This window comes from Haemaphysalis longicornis, unplaced genomic scaffold (assembly GCF_048455015.1).
Source record: "Haemaphysalis longicornis isolate Haplotype H1 unplaced genomic scaffold, Haemaphysalis longicornis Haplotype H1 scaffold_7, whole genome shotgun sequence".
Lineage (NCBI taxonomy): Eukaryota > Metazoa > Arthropoda > Arachnida > Ixodida > Ixodidae > Haemaphysalis > Haemaphysalis longicornis.
This window is the reverse complement of record NW_027526422.1, coordinates 57,153,805-57,163,319: the sequence shown is the minus strand read 5'-3', so window position 1 is coordinate 57,163,319 and position 9,515 is coordinate 57,153,805.

Below are 9,515 nucleotides of genomic sequence, written 5' to 3'. Positions count from 1 at the left end.
TTCAAAAAAAGTTGAAGAAAGCGTTGCAGGGTGCCTTTAATGATTAGTCTGCAGGGCGGGAAAACAAAAAAAAAGATGAAGAAAGCGTTGCAGGGTCCCTTTAAGGATTAGTTTGCAGGGCGGGAAAACAAAATGTACACAGACAGACAGACAAACCACAGACAGACATCTGGCCGCTTGAGAAACACTTTTGGGCACTGCTTGCAATGAATGAGGCTCCGTTTTCTAAATTAGCGAATACCGATTCGGTTGAATTTTAATAGGTATTAGAAAAGGCAAAACGAGCAACTGATTCTGATAAATAGCGATTATAAAAGTTCCCTCAGCTTTCTCGAGATTCTCAGACTGACTAAACTAACTAGTTTAAATCGGTATAAATGGGAATCACTAAGCTCACAAGCCGAATCGCTTCGGTGTCTACGCTTCTGTCGCGCGAAGGTGTAGCACCGAGCTAGCACATCAGGATGGCTAGGTTCCGCTGTCTAATTCTTCGAAAAACGCTCCTCTCCGTTTTCTTTCTTAACTCCGACGCACGGCCGGGCTACGGCGACGGCGTCCACCGCTCTAGCCCGGCCGTGGCCGATGCTGCTGCGTTCGGGATTCCACCCCCGCGAATTCCATGTAACGGCTGGCAGAATTTCTCGTTTCGCTCTCCGTAGAGCCAAGTGTGTAAATTCAAGTGACGTCGCATGGGCAATTGTTGTGGGTGTCGTTTAAAGTTTTGCCGTGAGTGAAAACCAAGTCGATTCATTCAGGCAGGCACGGCCTGATGAACGGGCGAGGAGATACTGTGAGGTGATGTCTGTTCAAACAGCAAGAAAATCTTTTTGCTCTGATTAAAGATAAAGTCAACATCGGCGTCTTTGTGTATACGCTCACTAGGTATGCCATGCAAGACAATGCTTGTATTAATCCACTGAATCGACGAGATGCGCAACGTGTCAGGTATAGCGCCACAATAAACCTGTTGCACGTGCTCACCAGTAAAATCCCAGTTAATGCAGTCCCTGTCGGCCGAAATGGAAGAGTACCACGGCATGTTCCGCTACGACAAGTACACTGGCAGCCCTCAGGCACTGACCAGCTTCATGATCGCTGTCGGCAGGTGAGCGGTGACGTAACGAGCGCCCTTCCTGGCACTGTGTTGCTGCACGTATTTGAGCCCAGTGCCGTTTGGAAACAACCTGTTTTTAGCGAAATAGTCCCGGTGGTAATATTTTTTCTCGTGCAAATTTTTTCAATCAAAACTTTCTATGCCTCATTGATGGCGCGGGTCGTCCGCTTAAAAAGCACTGCAGGGAAGCCAACTTTACACACTGGGTTACACAAAATGTTGATAAGCGAAGGCGCATGAAGCACATCAAGAAAAAAACCTTTCCGTGGTCCGACCCGCCGCGGTGGCTCAGTGGCTAAGGCGTTGCGTTGGTGAGCACGAGGTCGCGGGTTCGATTCCCGGCCACGGCGGCCACTTTTCTGATGGAGGCGAAAAGCAAAAACGCCCGTGTGTACGAGATTTCGGCGCACGTTAAAGATTCCCAGGTGGTCAAAATTAATCAGGAGCCCTCTACTACGGCCTGCCTCATCGCCTGCGTTTCGTCGGCGCGTTAAACCCCACAATCAATCAATTTCCCTGGTCCGAATCGAACCTCCATGGATCTCTGGCGTCATGTAGCCGATCTGTATCCGATACTTCAACAAGGTAAAAATTTTGGCGCGTTGGTACATATTCAAAGACAGCAAGATTGCGTTATTCCGACACGCCATTCCATTCCGACACGAAATTCCATTCCGACACGCCTCTATCCGATTGCACCATTCCGACACGCTGGAAGCAGTTTATGTATTGGACTTTGAATTAGACGCAGTTTGCGTGGGAGAAAGCTTTGCGTTTTAACCGTATATCTCTTTAGTACGGGGCGTTAATGTTACAATTAAATTCGGGCTAAACAATTCGCAGGGTGCCATTATGCAAACTGGGCGCCTGCTCTGCCGCGATCTGATGACGGTATCAATTGGAGACTGCGCACATTTTAATTGTGTAGCAGATGAAATCGATAAGCTATACAGGCTGGCCAAGAGGTGGAAATGAATGTCAGAAATTCAGGACGAGTAATTTAGTTGCTAGGACGCTGTCAGGAAGAAAAGCGAATGGAGGTCATGTATAACCATACAAGGAAAAAAATGGATGACGCAATTTACTGCCTGTTGTAGTTACGAGCGAAAAACTTTTACAAACGTTTCTTCGCGCTTACAGTTTACGTCATCGCGTTGTCGTGATATCGTCTTTTGCTTTTTTTGTTGTTTTACACGGTGATAAGCGATTAGGAACACCAGCGAGCAATAGCTATTCGCTCAATTTACCAGTGTGCCAGAAGGTTTCTAGCGAGGTAAACACCTTGATGGGGCGTCGTTTGTCACGGAATCTTTCACTATAGGTGGCGTTCGTTGAAAAGTTTAGCTGTCAATTTCTTCGCTTGGCAACACTGGAAACGGCCACAGAAATGGCCGATGCGCCACAGACATGGCGCGGCTTGGTCCACTGCACCCGCACGCCGAAGAAAAAAAAAACGACGATGTGCATCGTCTGCTCCGATTTTCAATCCGATTCTCAACGGTGGTGTCAACATAGATGTTATTGATCGCATTCACATTGGACCCGAGGCAATACTTAGCGTTTGTTGAGGTAGAGTTTGTTAGCGTGAAACAGTCACGGGCTTAGCACGTACAAGTACCGCCATTCCGCGGATCTCGATGTAACGAGTGACGGCGCACTCCCACGGTTGCCTGCATGCGCGCCTCGCCAGTGAATACAAGCAATACGGCCAACGTCCCCGTGCACGCTTTTCTGCGGCATGTGCGGAAAGAAAATTTCAACCGGTATAAATATAAAAAAATTCTTAGAAATTTGTCGTACTAACGGATATTGCACAGAAAAAAGCTGAAAAGACGCGTAGCCCCCGTTAGAACTTTAACTCAGTTGATACCATAAAATATCAAAGCCCCTTTCTTAAGAGAAAGGGGGTTAAAACGCGAAGCTCTCTATCGGGCAACATGAGTCAAAGTAGAAAATCCAAACTGCTTAAACCGTGTCGGAATGGCGCTTCGGATAGACGTCAGCTTTTCTTAAAGCGCTTGATGTGACCTGTGGAAACACATTGTGTAAGTTGGCTATCCTGCAGTGCGTCTTGGGAGTAACGACGGACGAAACCAGTAAGACAAAGAAAGCTTCGCTTTAAACTCCAGGAAACACGCTTCTGTGTACAGTCTTGGTCAGTTTCCAGGCCGCAGCGACATCGGCCGGAGCAGGCCCGCTCCACTGTAGCAGCGGTGCCGTCGACGGCGCACGCAGAAGCTCGCTGGTTGCGAGGGTAAAATAGAGTGACAGAGGAGACGGCTCTCGCTTTATCGGTGTTGTACACTCACGAGCGACATTCGCTCTCACCCTGCTTTATCCCGCAACCGAGGAGTAGGGTGCCTTTATGCTATCACACATCGAGGGCCACTGTCTAGGAGCGTCTGCGAGCGGTATTGATGGCAGCTCCGGGTGTGGTCGCTGAGGCCTTGGGACTTTTCACCAAGGCTGTACAAAATACAAGAAAAGAGAAACTAAAAACATTAGAAAAAAAAGGTACACAACGCCGCAATCCTCGCTCGTGCTCAAATCCCAATTCCGGGACACAGTACGCAAGCACAGTGCAGGTCCGTATAAGAGGACGTGCCGTATTGGACACGTGTGCGTGCACACAGCAAACACTTATCGCCCATGCGAACAAGAATGAGTAAGAATCTTTTAATTTACCTTGCTTTTCTTTCGCAGACTACCATCGGTGACCCTGGTATACCAAGTCTCGGGACGAACCCCCATTTTCACGAGCCCTTACTACCAGAACTTCTACTTGAAACGAGTAAATGGGAGGCCGCTGGTGAGCTCGGCTTTCGTCGTCCGTGCAGGTTCATTGCGACATTGTACAGGATAAAGCCGCGTAATTAAAGCGCGAGTAGGAATACAAGGGACAGCCATTACCCTAAGGCGGTGGTTCACCGCGGTGGATCACGGGGAACCACCGCCACTGCTGAGCCGAAGGAAGCGGGTTCGATCTTGACCGTGGTGGCCACTTTTCTGATGGCGGCGAAAAGCAAAACCCCCGTGTGTTGAGATTTAGGCCCCCGTTGAAGATCTCCGCCTGGTCACAATTAATCCGGAGCCCTCCACTACAGCGCACCTTATTGTCCAGGTGTAGCTTTTACTTTACGTCCTTTTAATTTAAGGGACTGTGCAACACTTTCAATAAGCGCTTTCACTCTTTCCTTCGCGTCTGGAAGAACTGCGAAAGCTATAGTTATCGCCAGCACAGAGCGGCACTGCGCGATTTGCTCTTCGCGCCCGACACGCCTTCTACTGCTGCTTTGTTTTTGTGGCTTTTTTTTTTTAAGTTGCTACCGAAAAGCGTTCATTGCTACAACTGAAGGAAAACCGTACAAAAGCCGTTACATGACCTCAGTGACGTAATTCAAGCCGTCGAAAAACGTAAAGACCGGGAAAGCGAGGAAAATCTTTTGAGCGAGTTTACAAGTTATTTGATGGGCATAGAGCAGTAATGTTTGGCTGAGGTACTCTGTGACACCCTAATCCAAGTACTGGGTATGTTGGGTGACTACTTTCTGCAAGCATTTAAGATTTCAAAAAAAGTTGAAAAATGTATGGCAGGGTCATTTAAAGAAGGGAGGAAGGTGTATAACACTAACAAGGCAGTTTTTCTCCTCGTACAGGAGACGCTAATCGATGAGGAAGTGGTCCAACCGATCATAAAAGCGGGCGGCGGCGTGAAGGTGATCATCAGCATGTCCCTGGTGGCCCTCAGCTGCCCTGTCGGCACCGTCTACGAGAACAAGGAGAATGCGCGCTGCGCCAGTATACCTTTCGACACGGCCCAGGTACCTAAATTCTTCCCAAGCTTTAGCCCGAGCTGGTGTTCCGGAACTTAGTGACTGCTAACTGAGCGTATACGTGCCGTAAAAGGGCATGAAAAAGATGGGGGCGTGTGGAATGCTTTCGTTACTGAATGAATAGTGACGTCCGCTGGTTGGATAAGTGGTGAAACAGAACGTGAGCTATTCATGCTGCGAGTAACGGTAACACTCGTTCAAATTGGCGATCTCCACTTCCTACGGATTAAAATGGCAGGCGTCTCTTTTTTGGTGGCAACACAGTGACTACCATGCTAGAGTGTGGTTAAGTTTTAATTGTTACAAGAAACATATTTTCGAAACGCCTGAATACACAGCGCAAGAAATCCAAGGCAGACCTTTCAAGCAGCATGAATTATAGCGTTTCCTGAACGGAGTCAGTCACAGAGTGTTTCATTCGGTTACTGACAAAAGAAGACGAAGGAAAGGGAAAACATTTTAACAATTTTTTGCAATACCCCTTGAAGCATGCCAGACGCATATCTTGACGTAGTGAACAGCGCACTTTTCACCGAATCGTTAGGAGGTAGTTGAAAACAGCTGCGAAAGTGTCTGGAAGGGACCCACTGAGCATGTTGAGTTATTCATCTGTATCACGGGCTGTTTTCTGAAACAGAAGTGTAGACAGGACAGCTATGGGACATCAGTGGTTCGTTTTCTTGTCCTGAAATTTCCCAATCTTGTTGCGAAGAAACATTTAATTAACATTGCGCCTGGTTGGACTAACCCTTCTTTTAACAGCACAGCTGATTGGGCTTGAGCTCTGCCTGTGCCGAAAGTTAACAAAAACACGACTCCATCGCGTGCGAGACAAAACAAGTACAAAAAGAACAGAGCTTCTGCTCGTGGTGTTCCAGGCATAACAAAAATAAAGAGATATGGAACGTTCTTCCCTAGATATACTTTACGTACTTTACTAGATATGGAAAAAGACGCGGTCTAGAAAACTCGCTGGGCAAAGGGGAGAGGGCGAAGACTATGGAAGGGGGAGGGTAGGAGTAGCTGCATGATGTGTCACAAGATGGGGGAGGAGTGACAAGCAACGAATGATGTTGAGGGGATGAGGTGTAGTAGGGCATAGGGACAGCTATGAGCACGAGGCACGGTGCATCTGCTGTGGAGAAGAGGCGTGTCGTACGGGATTGGCCGAGCGTTGTTATGACGTAAGCACAGACGTGAAGGTGTGCCGGTGGCATCAGTACCTGGTTTACTCTCGAGATGGGCTTAAGTGGGCGAAAGTAGCGCAAACAGCTCTGCTGTTTCATCAGTCTTCGCGACGTTAAGTCTGGGATGCTGGCCCAATTAACAGCGGATCCGTTCAGTCTTCAGGTTGGTCCGATGGCGTTAGCAAAAAAAAAACTGCGCCGCCTGTAAAGCGGGCCCCGCCACATTAAGGATATTATATCAGTGAAGTCGGCTTTAAAGCCTGCTCGAGTGTTTGCACAAAGGTCATATGCGTATGCGTACCCCTTGCTACGCAATTTGAAAGGAGAACTGACACGAAGTTTCAAAGCTGATATAACTATGTAAGAAGCTTCCTTTGTATATGGAGATACCTCCCACGAAATTTCAAACGTAACCGTCCAGTATAACATATATTGAACCATTTTTAATCTTTGCACGCCGCAGAATGATCAGAACGGATACCCTTTGAACGTCGGCATCAGCATGCCGCCATCTGCTCCTCGCCCCGAGCTGCCGACGACAGGGCTCCCGTGACGTAGCCGAAGCGCTGGCCGGCGCGGCTTCGCCATTTGCAACACGTGGCAGTTTTAGAGTTGACGTCATTCTGTCCGGGCGCGTGCGACCATGACCGGCGTGGTGCTACGGTCCCTGGAATATTATAGGGACCGTAGTGGGGTTACTAGAACAGTGACGTCAAGTGTGCCCTCTTGTCATGGCGGATGTCTATCTTTGCTCCTACTGTGTCTACCAGTCCGCATGTCTCCTGGTTGTCGAGCAGGTTGCTCGGGGGAACACAGTGGTGTCCGTAATGTCGTATCAGCTGAGGACGACTTGCTCGGAAGAGTCACGCTGCTCCTGCGTCTTCACCGAGACGGGAGATGTGACGGCGGAAGATGGTTGGTGCGTCGATGTGCGTCTCATCGGTGACGCACTGTATCTGCCGCGTAGCCTGGTGTTGAGGGGGTGGCGTTGCGACGCACAGGATGTGGGGTAGTGTTAGGGCAAGGCTCGCAGTGGCCGTAGGTGCCAACCGAACAGGAAGGGAGGTGACCGCCTCGGTAGTGGTGGCAGCTGTCGAGGCGGACTGTGGCCGGTATGCGCCCGCGATGTTGTCGGCGGCAAGACCTGTTGGTGAAGCTGCGGCTGCTGCGTTAGAGGTGGAGTCTAGGAGCCGACACTAGTGGCAGGGAATGACGCCGATGGTGCAGAGGGCGCAATGTGCGGCGGCGAAGGTGCACAGTCCGTTCGGGTACCTCTTCTGCTGCAGGCCGAAACAGGTCGTCCCTGAAGCCGCAGGGCGTGAGCACAGCAGCGCGAAGTTTCGCTGGGAGGGAGCGGGGCGAGGATGCAGCGGATCTCGAGCGGAAGCGCCTCCCGTAGGATGGCATGCTTGAGCGGCCGTATTGTTACGTGGTTGAGCCAGAAGGCAGCCTTGACATTGAAGAACCAACGTCCGAGGTAGCGTGGCTCGAACTCCGGTATTGGCAAGTCCCACGTTGCCATGCCGGTGTGCCGCTGGCAACGTGGTCACAAGCGCGGAACTTCTGGGTCACCACTTATAGGAAGGCGTCGTGAACTCCCTAGAGCGGTTGTGGATTCGTACATTTATTGATGATGCGTAAGCCCGGCCCGAAATGGGACGTGGCGAAGACAAGCGACCGACCGGGCACACGGTCGTGTTCTATTTCTGTGTGACGCGTGGCACTGCTTATGCTGGAGGCTCCGCACAGCTGATGATAGTTATGGAAGTATACGGATGATGATGATGATAGTACCACTAAATTCCGATTATGTTGACGCCGCTGCAAGGACAGTTTGAGCACCTCGTGGCCTGCTATGTAACAACAAGAGGCTACGTCACAGCAGTCATCATCATCGACCTCGCGCTCTGCATGTCGGGACGAGCGCGGGGAATTTGAAACCGGGACATGGCCCTGTTGCCAATCATCATAAGCAGTACCGGGTGGCACCATCTATGGACGAGTGAGACAGACTCCCTTACCAGAGCGCCCTTTTTGTGGTAAACTTCCATCTTCATTCCGAGTTGTGCCATCTGTCAGTGTCGGCAAGATTAAGTTTTCGATTAACAGCTTCTTAAATAATTGACTACTTACCCATTCACGTGACCGATGACGTAGGCCGACTGCTCAGCTCAGCAGGAGCAGAGGCTGAAAAAAAAATCGCTTCCCCGCATGGCCAGGACAGAGCCTGGGTCTCTCGCTTGACGAGCCTAACGTATCCCATTGCTCCACAGACGCAGGGTATCCCACTCACATGCAAAGCGTTGGAGGTGATCTTGGCGCAGCGCGTTGCCATGGACACTGACGCTGCAAGGTCGCGCTGCATGCTGGGAAATGAGTAGCTAATTTTAAAGTTGTTTAGCGTGGCGAAGTTGCAGACACTTCTTACTGTTTAGCGCAGCGGCGTTGCCAGGGGCGCAGCCGTTGCTAGGCCACGCTGCATGCTGGGAAATGAGCGCCTAATTTGAAATTGCTGAGGTTGGGTTTGGACACCGCTACAGACACTTGTTATTGCTACCGCAGCGTTGTTGCCATGAGCTCAGCCGTTGTTAAGCCGCGCTGGATGCTGGGAAATGAGCGGCTTATTCGACAGTTACATAGCGTGGCGGCGTTTACAACAGCCTCGTGTTTAAGGGTGCCATCGTTACTAGGCCGCGCTGCATGCTGGGAAATGAGTGACTTGTGCGGAATTTACCCGCCCTTGCATGTTGCACGAGCACGTTCAGAAAAAGAAAAAGAAATGGATATCCTGGCAATGCGTTCAAGCGGGAGGAAAAACCGGCGGAAATGTAATAGAGTATGACAGCCGAGCTTATGTTAAAGATGTTCAAAATAAGGCAATGTTTTCACTCACCTTAAAAGATAAATTAGTGCCCTTGTTTCTAGCTTTATTATCAAAAAGCCATACTTTTTTTTCGTGCAGCGTGCAGTGAATATTTCGTGCTAAACAGGGGTGCGCTATATATATTGGCACTTCTCGGTAATATTCAATCAATTATATATAGAGAGCTGCTCGCATACTGAAACCTTCGGTTTTTACGCCATTCTTCGTGTTTCCCATTGTCGATTAATTCGTCCATTCCGAGAACCTCATCGGACGGACATGAGTACAGATTCTGCAAAAACTTCATGCAGTTTCCATTCAGCGTCGCAAGATTTCCCGAAATCTTGCCAAACTTTGACATGCTTCGAAAAACGCTATAGCAGTCAGAGGCGGCGTCGCCTCTCTTCCCTTACTCGAGGCGCGGGTAAAAGCAATCGCGAATCGTGTCAAAATCAACGAAGCAAACTTTTCTCTTCGCATCGTCTACAATGAATCGGCGTGTTCAGCAGTCAGGTTCC